The sequence below is a fragment of the Heterocephalus glaber genome, unplaced genomic scaffold (assembly GCF_053883595.1).
Source record: "Heterocephalus glaber isolate CG9 unplaced genomic scaffold, H.glaber_assembly_v1.0 deba00000347, whole genome shotgun sequence".
Lineage (NCBI taxonomy): Eukaryota > Metazoa > Chordata > Mammalia > Rodentia > Bathyergidae > Heterocephalus > Heterocephalus glaber.
This window is the reverse complement of record NW_028258143.1, coordinates 31,877,476-31,893,332: the sequence shown is the minus strand read 5'-3', so window position 1 is coordinate 31,893,332 and position 15,857 is coordinate 31,877,476. Positions and strand designations below refer to the sequence as shown.

Below are 15,857 nucleotides of genomic sequence, written 5' to 3'. Positions count from 1 at the left end.
TATGTCTTTTAAAAACATAGTTTTTCTTATTCCTCTCTAGAATAAATATTAGACATTTATTTCATTTTATGATTCATTTTCTTAGCTAGACCTCCAGCAAAATTTGAATGATAGCAGTGGCATCATATCTTTGTGTTGTTCAATATCTTAGAAGGAAATCATTCATTTTTTATTAATTTTATTGGTACATTTTAGGTATACAATATAATGACATTCATCATTGGAAATCTGTACCTTTACATAATCTATCTTGGTTTTTATTTTTTTCCCCATTCTCCTGTCCTCCCTTCAACCCCTCCTCCCCTCCCTATTTACAAAGACTTTGTTTCCATTTTTTCCCTTTCTTATATTAATTCCATTCCCTTCTTGCCTTTCCCCTACCCCTCACACTCCCCCTTCCCCTTTGCCCCCTTTCTTCCTATTTCACATTATCTATTATACCTTTTAGTCCTTATTTAAATTTTCAGTTTCTCACACAAGAGAAACTATTCAGTATTTACACATGTGTGTCCTATTTATTTCACTTAAGAGTATTGCCTCAAACTGGATAAAGAAAATGTGTTTTTTTTTAATAAAATGGAGTATTACTCACTCATAAAAAATGAGAAATTAGAGACATTTATAGCTAAATGGATGCACATTGAGGCAAATCCCAACGTAGGAAACAAATGGAATTCATAAAACAGATGCAAACAGATTTCCAGGACATTAAAAAATCCAGTGAGAGTTTGTGCAGCAGAATGAGCCAATGTGAGGACAGAATTTTGATATAGAAAATAAGATTGCAATTAGTGACCAGGAAAAGAAAAAAATTTCTTTACAATCATAAGGGACCATGAGAAATCAATCCAGCCAGCAGCTGCTAGATGATGCAAAGAAGAATAACATAAAACTGATCAGAATCAATGAAGAAACAGGAGAGAGTAAAGACAACAGAAAAAACTGTTCACGGAAGTTATGGCAGAAAACTTCCCAAGCAGGGGAAAAGAACTTGACATACAGATAAGTGAGGCATATATGAGTCCAACTGGCCATGATCAAAAAAAAATCCACACATAGGTATATAATAGTTAAGATTCCAGAAACCCAACAGAAGAACAATATTCTACAAGCAGTTAGAGAAAAGAAACAAATCACAAACAAAGGAAAGCCCATCAGAATCACAGCATACTTCTCAATGCAAACCCTCAAGGCAAGAAGAGCTTGGAGTGACATATTTCAAGCCCTGAAGGAAAATAGACCCCAACCCAGACTGATGTACCCTGCAACAGTATCTTTCAAAGTTGATGGAGAAATAAGATACTTTCATGACAAAAGCACCTTAGGAACTTCACGAATACCAAACCAACACTCCATAAAATTTTAGGCAATATTCTAAGACCAAGAGACAATGAGGATCACAACCATAGGAAGCCCAGCAGAATGAATCCACCAGGCACAACAAGAAATTAAATGCAAAGGGAGAGAATCCAATGAAAAAAAAAGTCAATGACAAAGATAAGTCAATACATATCAGTTATAACCCTCAATATTAATGGTCTCAATTCACCAATCAAAAGAAATGGACTGGCAGAATGGGTCAAGAAGCAAGATTCAACAATATGCTGCATATAAGAAACACACTTAATTCAAAAAGAAGCTCATAGACTGAAAGTTAAAGGGTGGAAAAGAATACTCCATGTGACAGGAACCTGAAAAAAAGCAGGAGTAGCTATCCTCTTTGGAGATCAAGTGGATTTCAAACCAACACTGATTAAGAGAGACAAAGAAGGATACTACATCCTTGTAAAGGGAACAATCCAAGAGGAAGAGTTGGCCATCATAAATATATATGCATTAAACACTAGTGTGGCCAACTATAAAACAAATACTAATGGACATGAAACATCAAAAAAGCAATAATACAATAGGAAGTGAACCCATCCCAGTGCCCAGGAGGAGGCTCCCTCACCACCATTCCACAGCTCCTAGGGCAGAGGAGGTGAGCCAGTCCCAGTGCCCAGGAGGAGGCTCCGTCACTGCCATTCCACCACTCCCAGCCCAGAGGAGGTGAGCCAAGTGGGTGCCAGTAGCACCCCTCCCCGCCCCTCCTTGGAAATGAGAAGACACATAAACAAGCCTCAAAAGCAGACTTCCAGATCACCGACAGCAATCCCAAAGGGAAATGAGATGGAACAATCTGATTCTCAACCACCTGGACTCCCTGAACTGGCAACAAAAGAGGATCTGGAAAAAATGAAATCAGAAATACTTTCTCAGATAACAACAGAGATTGTGGCCATAGTGCAAGACATGATTAATAAATCTAGAGAGGACACAGATTAAAAAAAAATAGAGGAGCTGAGGAACATGATGGAATCACAACATAGGAAACAAATGGAATCCATAAAACAGATGCAAACAGATTTCCAGGAGCTCAAAAACTGCACTGAAAGTCTACACAGCAGAATGAGACAATGTGAGGACAGAATTTCAGATATAGGAGATAAGATTGCAATTAGTGACCAGGAAAAGAAAAATTGCTTCAAAATGGTAAGGGACCACAAGAAATCAATCCAGCAGCAGCTAGAGGATGCAAAGAGGAATAACATAAGACTGATTGGGCTCAATGAAGAAACAGGAGAGAGTGCAGATGACTTAAAAAAACTGTTCACAGAAGTAATGGCAGAAAACTTCCCAAGCAGGGGAAGAAATCTTGACATATAGATAAATGAGGCATATAGGACTCCAAATAGCCTTGATCAAAAAAAATCTACACATAGACATACAATTGTTAAGATTCCAGAAACCCAACAGAAGAACAAAATTCTACAAGCAGTTAGGGAAAAGAAACAAATCACATACAAAGGAAAGCCCATCAGAATCACAGCAGACTTCTCAACACAAACCCTCCAGGCAAGAAGAGCTTGGAGTGATGTATTTCAAGCCCTTAAAGAAAACAGCCTCCAACCCAGATTGATGTACCCTACAAAATTACCTTTCAAAACTGATGAAGAAATGAGATACTTTCATGACAAAGAGCACCTTAGGAACTTCAGGAATACCAAACCAGCACTCCAAAAAATTTTAGACAATATCCTAGGAAAAGACAATGAGGATCACAACCCCAGGAAGCCCAGCAGACTGAATCCATTGGCTGTGACAAGTGAAAGCAAGGGGGGAGAATCCAAGAAAAAGAAAAAGTCATGACAAGGCTTTTAAAACTTTTAACTTCATCTCCCTAATGAGTGTATAATTCAATCTTGTTATTGTACTGATTAGTGTTTTCCTGATTCTAGTGTTTCACACTTTTCCTTGTGCTGTACTGGCTATTTATCACCTTCTTGTGTCTACTTTTTAATTGGGTTGTCTATTAATGAGCTGTAAGAGTTCTTTATATATTCTGGTCTTAGGTTATATGCATTTTAAATATGGTCTGTGTAAGGACTACTTTTCATTTTAATGATGTCATTTAAAGTTCTAATTTTAATGAAATCTCATTTATCAATTTTTTTTCTTTTATACATCATTTTTTTTGTATCCTAGGAAGTTCTTGCCTACCCTGAATTCATAAAGATTTTCCCTTATAATTTCTTCTTAAAGTTTTATACTTTTAGGTTTTCATATTTAGGTTCACAGATCCTTTCAAGTTAGTTTTATGTATGGAAATAAGGGGTCAAGGTTATTTTTTTTAATACAGATATCAGGTGTTCTAGTGCCATTTGCTGAAAGCACTGTCTTTTCCTCAGCTCTTGAATTGAGTTTATGTTCTATAAAATGTTAATGTTAAATAATCTTTCAAAACTCAGTGGACCATATATTTGTGGTTCTATTTCTAGATTCTCTGTTTTATTTCAATGATCTACATGCCTTTCCTTACACTAACACTGCCTTGATTACTGTACCATTAGGGGAAGTCTTAAAATTAGGTATTAAAAGTTTTTCAACACTGTTTTTTTTTCTTTTTCTTTTTTCTTTTCTAGGTCCTTTTTACTCATTTATAACTTTTAAATTTCAATATCCAATTTTTCATTTATAGCAAGTATACATAGACATAGAATTCTTATACATACCTTGTGTTTTCTAATCATGCTAAATTCAAATACAAGTTCTAGGGGCTCCTAGAGATTTCTTAGTATCTTCTTTGTAGACGATCATTTCATCTACATATAAAGATTTTACTTCTACCTTGCCAATCCTATCCTAATTGTGGCATTTTATTGCCAGACTGTTTTAGTTTGGGCCTATATTTCAAAGTTTACTGGACAGATGAAGAGTTGGCATATCTGCCCTTGTTCCCCATCTTAGGGAGAAAGCATTGTATCTTCTTCATTTATATAAGGCTTTTTTGCTGGAAGTATCGATTACATATCTTTAATGTGTTGCAAAGATTCTGTTCTACTTCTAGTCTCCTGATAGCTTTTATCATGAACAGCTGTAGAATTTAGTCCAATACTTTTTCTGCAACTACTGACAGGATCATATGGCTTTTCCTTTCCATGTTAAAAGGATGACTTCTGGGGGTGGATCTTCCAATGCTGAACCAACACTGCCATCCCTGTAATAAAACCACTTTCTACATACTGCAAGATCTGACTTCTAATAGTTTGTTTGGTTAAACAAATTTCTATCTATGTTCATACATTTTTCTTCTATTATCTTTATCCAGTTTTAGGATTAGCACAATGTTGATTTCCTAAAATGAGGGGAGAAATGTTTCTTTTTTTTCTGCTTTAAATGTTTGATATAATTTATCACTTAAAATGTATATGAGCCTGTTGTTGTCATATAGGTAGGTTTTCAAGCTAGGAATATACCTTCTTTAATAGGTGCTATTCACATTTTATATTTCCTCCAAAATTAGTTTCATTAATTTGTCTTCCAAGGTACTTCTTAGAAGTTGTCAAATTTATTTCAAGAAAGATTTTTGTAATATGATTTCTATATCCTTTTAAATTCTGTAAAATCTGGGGTAATGTCTCCTAGATCTTTATTTTGTAATTTTAAAAATGTATAATTGATATTGTGTAATAGGAAGGAAAGGTCTAAAGGATCAGGGGAAGTAGGAGAGGTGGGGGAATGGACAGAAGGGAAAAGAAAAAATATGAGAAAAGAAAAAAATGGAAACAAAGTCTTTGCAAATAGGGAAGGGTGGAGGGGGTAAACGAAGGGCAGGGGAAGGGGGAAAAAATAAGAACCAACATACTCATATAAAGGTACAAGATCCCAGTGATGAATGTGACTATATTTTATGCCTAAAATATACAAATAAACTTAATGGTGGGGGGGGGAAGCAACAATACAATAGTAGTGGGAGACCTCAGTACCACAGTGTCACAAATAGATAGATCAACTAGACAAAAAATAAGCAACAAAATACTAGAACTCAATCAAACTCTTGAACAATTGAACTTAACAGTTGTTTACAGAGTCTTCTACCCCACAAAATCAGAATACATGTTGTTTTCAGCTGCACATGGGTCATTCTCCAAAATAGACTACATACTCCCTCATAGAACATGTTTAAGTAAGTGCAAAGAAATTGAAGTTATCCTCTGTAAATTATCAAAGCATAGTGCGATGAAACTGGAAATCAATGGCAAAAGAAACTGCAAGAATTTCATGAACACATGGAAAATTGAACAACCCACTTCTGAATAACCAATGGGTCACAGAAGAAATTAAAGAGGAAATCGGACAGTTCCTTCAATTAAATGACAAGGACAATACAACATATCAGAATCTATGGGACACAATGAAGGCAGTCTTACGAGGGAAATTTATAGCAGTGAATACGCATATTAGGAAAACAGAATGAACCCAATTAAACAAGCTGATGCTGCATCTCAAGCTTCTAGGAAAAAAAGAGCAGGACACCTCAAAGCTTATACAACAGAGGAAATTATAAAAATCAAAGCAGAAATCAATGCAATGAAGAGTAAGAGAATGATACCAAAAAAATCAACATAGCCAAGAGTTCATTCTTCAAAAGAATCAACAAAATTGACAAACCCTTAGCCAACCTTATCAGAAAAAGGAAAGAAATGGCCCAAATCCATGCAATTAGGAATGAAAAGGACGAAATTACATCAGACCCAGCAGAAATCCAAAGGATCATCAATACTTACTCTGAGAACCTATACGCCAATAAGATGAACAACACAGAAGAAATGGACAGATTCCTAGATACATATGAATTACCAAAGCTGAAGGAAGAAGACACAAAAATTCTAAACAACCCAATATCAATCAATGAAATTGAAATTGTAATTAAAAACTTACCAACTAAGAAAAGCCCGAGTCCTGATGGCTTCACTGCTGAATTCTACAAGACATTTAGAGAGGAAATATGGTTACTGCTGTTTTGCACTTCAATGAAATTGAAAAGGAAGCAATACTCCTGAATTCATTCCCGGATGCAAGCATCACCTTGATCCCCAAAGCGGAGAAAGACCCAACTGAAAAGAGAACTAACTATAGGTTCACTAATGAACATGATGCAAAAATCCTTAATAAGATACTGGCAAGTAGAATGCAGAAGATCATCAAGAAGATCGTACATCCTGATCAAGTGGCAGGGATGCAGGGATGGTTCAACATATGCAAATCAATAAATGTAATACACTGTATCAAGAGAGCCAAGGACAAAAACAATGTGATCATCTCAATAGATGCAGAAAAAGCATTTGACAAAATCCAACACACATTTATGATTAAAAACCCTACAAAAAATTGGAATAGATGGTCTCTATCTCAATCTGATAAAAGCCATCTATGAAAAACCAACAGCCAATATCATACTAAATGGTCAAAAACTGAAGTCATTCACACTAAAATCAGGAAGAAACAAGGATGTCCACTATCACCACTCCTGTTTGATACAGTTTTGGAAACATTAGCCACAGCAATTAGACAAGGGAAAGAAATAACAGGAATAAAGATAGAAAATGAAGAAGTCAAATTGTCATTATTTGCAGATGACATGATACTCTATATAGCAGACCCCAAGAACTCCACCAAAAGTCTTCTAGACCTAATAACCAAATTCAGTAAAGTAGCTGGATATAAAGTCAACACACAAAAAATCATAGCTTTCCTCTACATGAACAACAGACTCACTGGGAGAGAAATAGGGCAAACAGTTCCTTTTACAATAGCATCCAAGAAACTGAAATACCCAGGAATCAACCTAACAAGAGAAATCATAAACTTTTTCTCTGAAAACTATAGCACTCTGAAAAGAGAGATTGAAGACAATATCAGAAAATGGAAAGGCATCCTTTGCTCCTGGGAGGAAGAATCAACATAGTGAAAATGGTCATACTTCCAAAACTGCTGTATAGATTCAATGCCATTCCAATTGAAATCCCAGCAGCATAGTTCATGGACCTTGAGAAAACAATCCAAAAATTCATTTGGAACAAGAAGAGACCTAGAACAGCAAAAGCAATTCTAGGCATCAAAGAAATGGCAGTGGGTATCACAATCCCCAACTTGAAACTATACTTCAAAGCCACTGTGACAAAAACAGCATGGTACTGGCAAAGAAACAGAGGTGAGGGCATGTGGTACAGATTTGAAGATGCAGAAACAACTCCAGACACACTCAGCCACCTCGTCTTCTGCAAAGGAGCCAAATATCTTCACTGAAGGAAAGATAGCCTCTTTAATAAATGGTGCTGGAAAAATTGGTTTTCAACTTGCCAAAGATTAAAACTAGACCGATGTCTCTCACCATGCACTAAACTAAAATGAAAATGGATTAAAGATGTAAATATTAAAACCTAAACCCTGAACTGTCTGGAAGAGAGGTTAGGTAGAACTCTTGAAGACATTGGTGTAGGAAAAGATTTTATGCAAAAACCTCAGTTGCCTATGAACTAGCACAAACAATCAACAATAAGTAGGATCTCTTCTTATTAAAAAGCTTCTCCACAGCAACAGAATCCATCAACAGAGCGAAGAGACAACAAGGATTGTGGGAATAAATTTTTACCTGCTGTTCCTCAGACAAAGGTCTACTGTCTAGAATCTAAAAAGAAGTTAAGAAAATCAGACCTGTCAATTTTAAAGAGTCAATCTAAAAATGGGCATTTGAAATGAACAGGCATTTCTCAGACGAAGAAGTAGAAATAGCAAGTAAATATATGAAGAAATGTTCAATATCACTGGTCATTCAAGGGATGCAAATGGAGACAACACAGATTCCACCTCACCCCAGAAAGAATGGCTGCTATCATGAAATCAACCAATAACAAATGCTAGCAGGTCTGTGGGAAAGAGGAACCCCGCTCCCCTGCTCGTGTGATTGTAGACTGGTGCAAGCACTGTGGAAATCAGTATGGAGATACCTCAAAGAAGTAGGACTGAAAGTCCCATTTGACCCAGCTATTCCCCTGCTGGGTATCTTCCCCAAAGAATTAAAAGAATCATACCACAGTGATAAATATGGACCCATGTTCATAGCAGCACAATTTGTAATAACTGAAACTTGGAAGCATCCCAATTGCCAATGAACTGGAGACTGGATAAAGAAAAATTTTTTTTTATATAAAATGGAGTACTACTCAGCCCTAAAAAATGAGAAATTAGAGACATTTATAGCTAAATGGATGCACATTGAATCGATACTCTTAAGTGAAATAAATAGGACATACTTGTAAATACCGAATTTCTCTAGTGTGAGAAACTGAAAGTGTAAATAAGGACTAAAAGTTATAATAGATAATGTGAAATAGGAAGAAAAGGGGCAAAGGTGAATGGGAAGTGGGAGGGATATTGGAAAGGAAATAACGGAATGGAATTATTAGGAGAAAGTGAAAAAATGGAAACAAAGTATTTTTAAATAGGGAGGAATGGAGGGGTTGAAGGGAGGTTAGGGGAATGGGGAAAAAATAAGAACCAAGAGAGATTATGTAAAGGTGCAAATTTCCAATGATGAATGTCATTATATTGTGTACCTAAAATGTACCAATAAAATTAACTTAAAAAATAGACATCCTAGTTGCTATGGAGTGGTATCTCATTTATTGTGTGTTGCTTTTCATTTCCCTGATGACTCCCGAGATTGCACTATTGGCTATGTGTATATGTGGAGAAATGTCTGTTCAAGTCTTTGCTCATTTTTGAATAGCTTATAGTTGAGTAGTAAGAATTCTTTAAAAATATATCCTGGAAATTAATCCCTTATAAAATATATGATTTGCAAATATTTCCTCCCATTTTGTGTGTTGGCTTTTTACTTTGTAGATAGCATATTTTGATGCACAACAATTTTCATTTTTCTCAAAAACCAATTTGGCTTGTTTTTCCTTAGTTCCCTGTGTTTTTGGAGTCATATTCAAGAAATCATTGCCATATCCAGTGTTCCTTCCCTCTGTTTTCTTGTAAGAGTTGTATAGTATTATGTCTGACATTGAGGCTTTGACCTATTTTCAGTTATTTTTTTGTATATGTTGTTAGGTACAAAACATCATGCATGTGGTTATCTAATTTCCTTATTATTAATTTAATTTTCCTCTTTTTTTCCTTGGTCAATTGATCAAAAAGTGGCAGTTTTGATCTTTTCCAAGAACCACCTTTTGTATTCATTGATTTTCTGTATTATTTTCTACTGTATTTTGTTTGTCTCTGCCCTAGAGAAAGCACATCTTTATATGCCCCAACTCAAATTTAAATCTACTCAGTCCCTGTCCTCCCAGAGAGGCAGGAAAGTCATCTTCTCTCTTGGACTGTCCTCTGCTCATGCTATGTAATAGATAAAGCTTCTACTCTGTGCTCACTTGTGAGAGAAGCATTGCTCACAGTTAAGGGCCCCCTGGATTGTGGCACTTCTCTGTTTTATCGCCATACAAAGAAAAAAGGGATTTTTGTTGAGGCCTAGGGACCTTGCCCTTGAGTCCAGCCTCTGTAGGACAGTATCTGACACCTTCTCAGATCCCTGTGTTCTTCACAGGCTGGAGTATTTCAAGTCTGCCACTCCCTTACCCTGATTCAGCTGTAACCTGAGGGAGCTTTTCCTCTTTCTTCCCTCTGCCCACTCTAGTTTTCACTACACACTCATGTGAATGCACACACACACACACACACACACACACACACACATAGTGTATTTAGAGATATCAGTGCTGGGCTTCTCTCAGGGTCTACTTCCAGCACTGTGGCCATCAGAGAACCCTGTGTGCAGATGGTTCATGCCCCTTACAGCCACCTGGTCCTGGCCTCCAAGCAAGACGCCATATTCTCCATTATGGCAAGTGGGTCTAAGTGTGCACACACCACCATGACCCTGTGCATGTGAACCTGATGCACTCCAGAGGCCCACAGTGTTAGCCAACTTTCTGTCAGTTTAACAAAACACCTGAGATAAACAACTCAGAAAGAGGCAAGGTTTATTTCAGCTGAGAGTTTGAGCGATTCCAGTCCCCTGGCGATACATCTCGGTGAGAGTGGCTGGCGGAGCAAAGCCACTCAGCTCATGGCCAGGAAGCAGAGCAGAGTAAGGGTGGGGCCAGGGTCCCTCAGTCCCCTTCCAATGTGCACACTCCACCCCCCCCCCAAGATCTCCTGTCACCCACTTCTTAAAGGGTCTGTCACCTCTGAAAAGTCCCACAGAGTGGGGCTCAGGCCTGTAATGCATGCTTGGGTACGTTCAGCATCCACACAGCAGCACTGCCCCAGGCACCAGAAGACACTGGGCTGTAGCTGAGTTCGTTCTCTACAGAGCCTCTTTGGAGGCCTTGGTCCTGAAGGGACGTGGCACCTGGATTTCTTTAAGAACCCCCTTCCCAACTCCAACATTTAAATAGAAGCTGTATAATTTTAGTATTATTAGTCTTTTTTTTAATCCTCTTTTCTCCTTTGTTTACCACTTCTCCTTCCATTTTTCGTTTGTTTTTAATCTGTGATTAGCCAAGGTAAAACAAGTAACTAAGGTAAGTCCAGCTATATTTAAATAACTGATTATTCATTGCTTTTAAAAAATAAATTATATTAGTCTGCATTTATTTGATACTTTGCTAAGTTAAACTTTTCATTTTTTATTAGTACATGTTATAGTATATATCTAGGTGTCCACATGCTTACAGGTGGGGTTTGGGGGGTGATTGGATCATGGGGTGTGATACTCATCTATGGATTAGTCCACTGGTGGGTTTATAGCTGGGTGTGAAGTTGGAAGGTGAAGCCTGGTCAGAGGAGGCAGTCACTGGGGGTGTGGCCTGGAAGGGCTGCTTCCCTGCCTCTTCCTTGATCTCTCTCTGCTTCCTGCTGTCATGCCATGAGCAGCTCTCCTCTGCCATGCTCCTATATCATGCCGTTCTGCCTTGGAGCCAGTTGGCAGTAGAATGAAACCTGTACAAACTGTGAGCCCAAATAGATCTTTCCTCCTTTAGTTTCTATTGAACTTGTTAATGCAAGGAAAATGGACATTTTTTGTAGCATTTGTTTTTTCAGTCCTGGTATAGGTGAGTGTCCCCATCTATGCCCCTTGGCAGAGAGAGTATTGTGGCCTTCTTCCTGCAGTGCATGCAGTGTTTTAAGGTGGGGTTCCTGTTGTGAGTGGTTTCTGTTGTCATTTAATTCTCTATATCTACTATTGGTTTATAAAGAAATTTGACTCACAAAAGATTTTGCATATTTGTTTTTAACCAGCCACCAGGTCAAATTTTCTCCATGTGCAGTGGCAGCTGTCTGGCAGAAAAGGCTTGCCCAGGTTTCTGGGGATGTAGATGGCTAGTGACCAACTCCCCCATGACACCTCACTGGAGTCGCAGTGCCTAACGGGGTCTTGCAGGTGTCAGAGAGCCTCCTGCTGGTGCTTCTGTGGACAAGGGCCAGCCATTAAGTCCTGAAATCCATCTCCCTATAGAGCATCTCCCTATAGAGCATCTCCCTGTAGAGCATGACTAACTATACATGACTAGTGGTCATGAGTGTGAAATACACATGTGGACCAGGCACTAGTTGGTGCTTTGAAAACACAGCAGCAGATCCCATGAGACTCATTCTTGCCCATCAGAGAGTACATTTCTCACAGGGTGGCACACACACAGCAGCAGGCTACCTGGCAGTGCTGGGGCTGGGGCACTGGGCCTCCTCCCCACAGCTATAGTGGCTCATGGGTGGCCTTTGGCTCTGCCTGTCCAGCAGCTGGGGACACTTCTGATCCAGTCCCATCTCAGCTGGGGATGTGGGGGTGAGGCCTGTTACCACTGTCCTGTGTCCTGCCCTGGCTGGGACCTCTGGCTGAAGATCCTTTGCAGACCATCCATAGTTGGTATTCTTTCCTGCTTTCACTCATGTACACTGACTCATCATGTGTCCTGGCCTTGGAGAGTTGCTCTCCAGAGTGTGAAGGTGTGATATGCTGGAAGGCATTAATGTCCAGGAGCTGGGCAGGCTGCCGAGGGTGGGCACCAACCCTGTCATCGATATCTGCACATGCCCTGGTCAGTGGAGTGAGGTGGGAGTGGGGAGTGGAGCAGAAGGAACTTGGGCAAGCACAGATCTGGGAATCAGGTCCCTTATCAGAGGTCCTGGGAGGCAGATGTCTGGCTGGTGCAGAGGGAGACAGACCAACAGGGATTTACTGTGGGGAATGAAACTTGCATGGCTCCTCTTCCAGGAATCTGTGGCTGCAAGGAAGGAAGGAGTCCTGGGTGTGAGGCCTGTCCCCATGGCCTCTCGGGATCCAGCTGGGCATCTGTCTCCTTTTCCTCCCTGCACTGTTAGTGGCCCTTTTGTGCTCACTGTGAGCTCTTGCCTATTTAATATCAATAGACATAAATGATTTCTTATTGAATGTCATTTGCAAATCACCAGTTTCCTGCTCTAAACAGCACTTAATGTCAATTACTTTTTTATACCAATTGAAAATCACTGGTTTGCAGTTCTAAGCCTCTCTTAATGCCAATTACTGCTGGGAGTGCTGGTGACACTGTCATTTGATGCTGGATTTCTAAGTAGTAACTTGCTCTTATGTTCTCCATCTGGCTCCACTTTCCTGGGAGAACTGCCATCATCTTGATTAACCTTTATTTCCTCTCATACACAAGGGTGCAGAACTCCTTTGGTGTGGCTTGGCCAGGAGAGGACCCTTTGGAGGTTCAGAGGGCAAGGGTCATGCTGATCATTAGTTTGACACCCCAGGAAGACCCTAGGACTCCCAAGAAGGGAGGGAGTTGTGGGACCCATGAGCACCCAGCGCACCCCAATCCTCCCAAAGGCCCCATCATTCCATAACTAGTACTCCTGTGCCATTGCCCCCAAGCAGTTCAGATTCACTAATCACCTCCATCTGCCCCACAGAGCAGAGGGCAGAGGCTGATCTGCTCTGCCTGGTGGAGATTGGCCCTCAGCCCACAGCCCATGTGGGATATTGGATGAGTGTTATGGTTTGTATCTGGATGTCCTCCCAAAGCCTCATGCTCTCATAGGTGGAGCTTTTTGGAGATGCCCGGGTCTGGGGTGTACAAATATGGATTAAGGGTGTGTGATAACTAAATTAGTCTACTGATTGGTTTAGCATAGTTCTGGGTATGTGTTATGTGAAGCCCCGGCACCAATCAATAGGCTTGTAGTTTGGATGGAATATAAAGGGAAAGATGGAAAGCAGGCTGCCTGCTTTTTTATTTGCCTGCCTTGCCAAAAACTGCTTCTCCTCTGCGATGCCCCTCTGCCTTGGAGCCAGCCAACTATGGAGTGAAACCTCTACAAACTGAGTCAAATAAACCTTTCCTCCTCTAATTTTGGGTGTTGGGTATTTTATCCCAGCAGTAAGAAAAGTATCTAAGACAATGAGACAGTGAATGTTACCTTAAGCCACTGCAAAAAACCCCTTCAGTCATCACATGAGGAAACTGCAAGCTAGCATCACTCCTGGGACCATCTTGATCATCCTCACTGGGTGCCACTGAGGCAAGAGAGTGGTTTTCTTGAAGCAGCTGGCCAGTGGCTTGCTACTTGTGACTGGGCCTCTTAACCTTAATTGAGTTCCTCTGGGTAGAACATACCAGAAGTTTGTCATTTCCACCTCCACAAAAATTGATATCAGCAATGTGAAAATCCCCAAACACCTCACTGATGCTTACTTCAAGAAGAAGAAGCTGCAGAAACCAATGCACCATGAGGGTGAGATCTTCGACACAGAGAAGGAGAGATACCAGATTTCAGAGCAGCACAAGGTCGATCAGAAAGCAGTGGACTTGGAGATTTTACCAAAAATCAAAGCTGTTCCTCAGCTCCGGGGCTACATGCGATCCCTTTTTGGTCTGATAAATGGAATGTACCCTCACAAATTGGTGTTCTGAATTTCTTACTAAGAACCTAATTAAATAACTGATATGTTTAAAACAATGTTGCTGAGAAGTGATAGAAAGCAATACACTGTCTGCAGTGTGGCTGCCCCTTCTTGGAGTACAGGGCTTCTCCCAGCAATAGGAAAAGTATCTAAGACAATGAGACAGTGAGTGTTACTTCTAATGAATGCATGAATTTGGGCCAAGTGCTTAACCTCCCTGTGGTTCCCAAGCAAACTGGGGATCTTCCAACCTTCCCGAGGAGCTCCGAGGATTAAGCAGATGCTGGGTCTGAAGTTTCTAGTGAGTTACTTGTCATGAAGGAAGGGTGCACAGGTTCTGAGGAGCAGGAGGGGGGAGTGATGCAGGGCAGGTGCTGCCTTTATGGTGGTTGCTTTCTGTCCATACAGGAGACTTCCCTGGGCTGCAGTGACACAAGGAGTGCAGAGAGTTTGGGGCCCCTGTGATAGACAGGGACACCCTGGCCAAAATCCTGAATACAGCCCAAAAGACCCTCCATGAGCTGAGACCTAATCCTCCATTAACTCCAATACATTGTTAATGAAGATGACCTACAGGGGAAGCCATGGCTCCAGGGAAATCCAGCATTCCAGCAATGGTGTGAGAGAGCAGGGATGTGGAGTGGGGAAGGCAGCAGAGAAGGGACAGAGAGGAAGAAGAAACACTGGGAAGGAGCAGGAAAGGAGGAAGTACAGATACTTTCCTTTATGATTCATCGCTGCCTACCATCTGAGGTAGATCTGTCTTGGTGTAGGCAGGTGGATGAATAATGATAAGTTTAGGGGATAAAAATCTAATTTTTATCTTCAGAGAGAGGTGACACAATGGGGACAATGTCCCAATTGGAAATGCAACCTTTTGATTCATATGGAAATGTGCTTGCTATTATTAGCATGCAGTGGGGGCTGGAGTATGTGATGAGATGTGGACAAATAGCCCTGCTGCACTGCATGGGCAGGTGGCTCTGATGGTGTTTTCTAGACTGTGAAGTCTGGCCCCCAGCTGTCCAGAATGACCCTACTGATTTGTCACTGAGCCTTTTTCTAGCCAGGCCCAAGGCTAACCAGTAATGACCAGGATCCCAGACAAGAAGGAGGCGATGGACATTCTCCAAATCCTACTAGGTGTCAGCTTTTGGGTTGCTTGCCATGTGATATTACCTCATCCAACCCTGACAGAAACCTGAAAAGCAGGTGAGATTGTCTCTATTTATTGAAGAAACATTGGAAGCTGGGTATGGTGGCACATGCCTGTAATCCCAACATTCTGGGAGGCTGAGGCAGGAAGGTTGCAAGTTTGAGCCCAGCCCGGGCAACTCAGTGACTTAGAAAGATTCTGTATCAAAATAAAAAATAAAAAAGATGGATGTAGCTCAGTGTGAAGGCCCTAGGTTCAATTCCCAGTAGCATGAAAAGAGGAGAAGGGACTGCAAGCTCAGAAAGGCCATCTCAGTGCTTCTCAAACTTAATGAGCACCCATGTCACCTGAAGACCATGGTACAGTGCAAACTGGGAGTCAGTATATTTGGGGCACTGCTGAGAGTGCACTAGGCTATAATCA

General features: G+C 40.4%; 1 pseudogene; it reads left to right on the top strand.

Moving 5' to 3' along the window:
• Positions 1-12,343: 12,343 nt before the first annotated feature.
• LOC101726198 (large ribosomal subunit protein eL6 pseudogene) lies at positions 12,344-14,288 on the top strand (annotated as a pseudogene).
• The last annotated feature ends 1,569 nt before the right edge of the window (positions 14,289-15,857 follow it).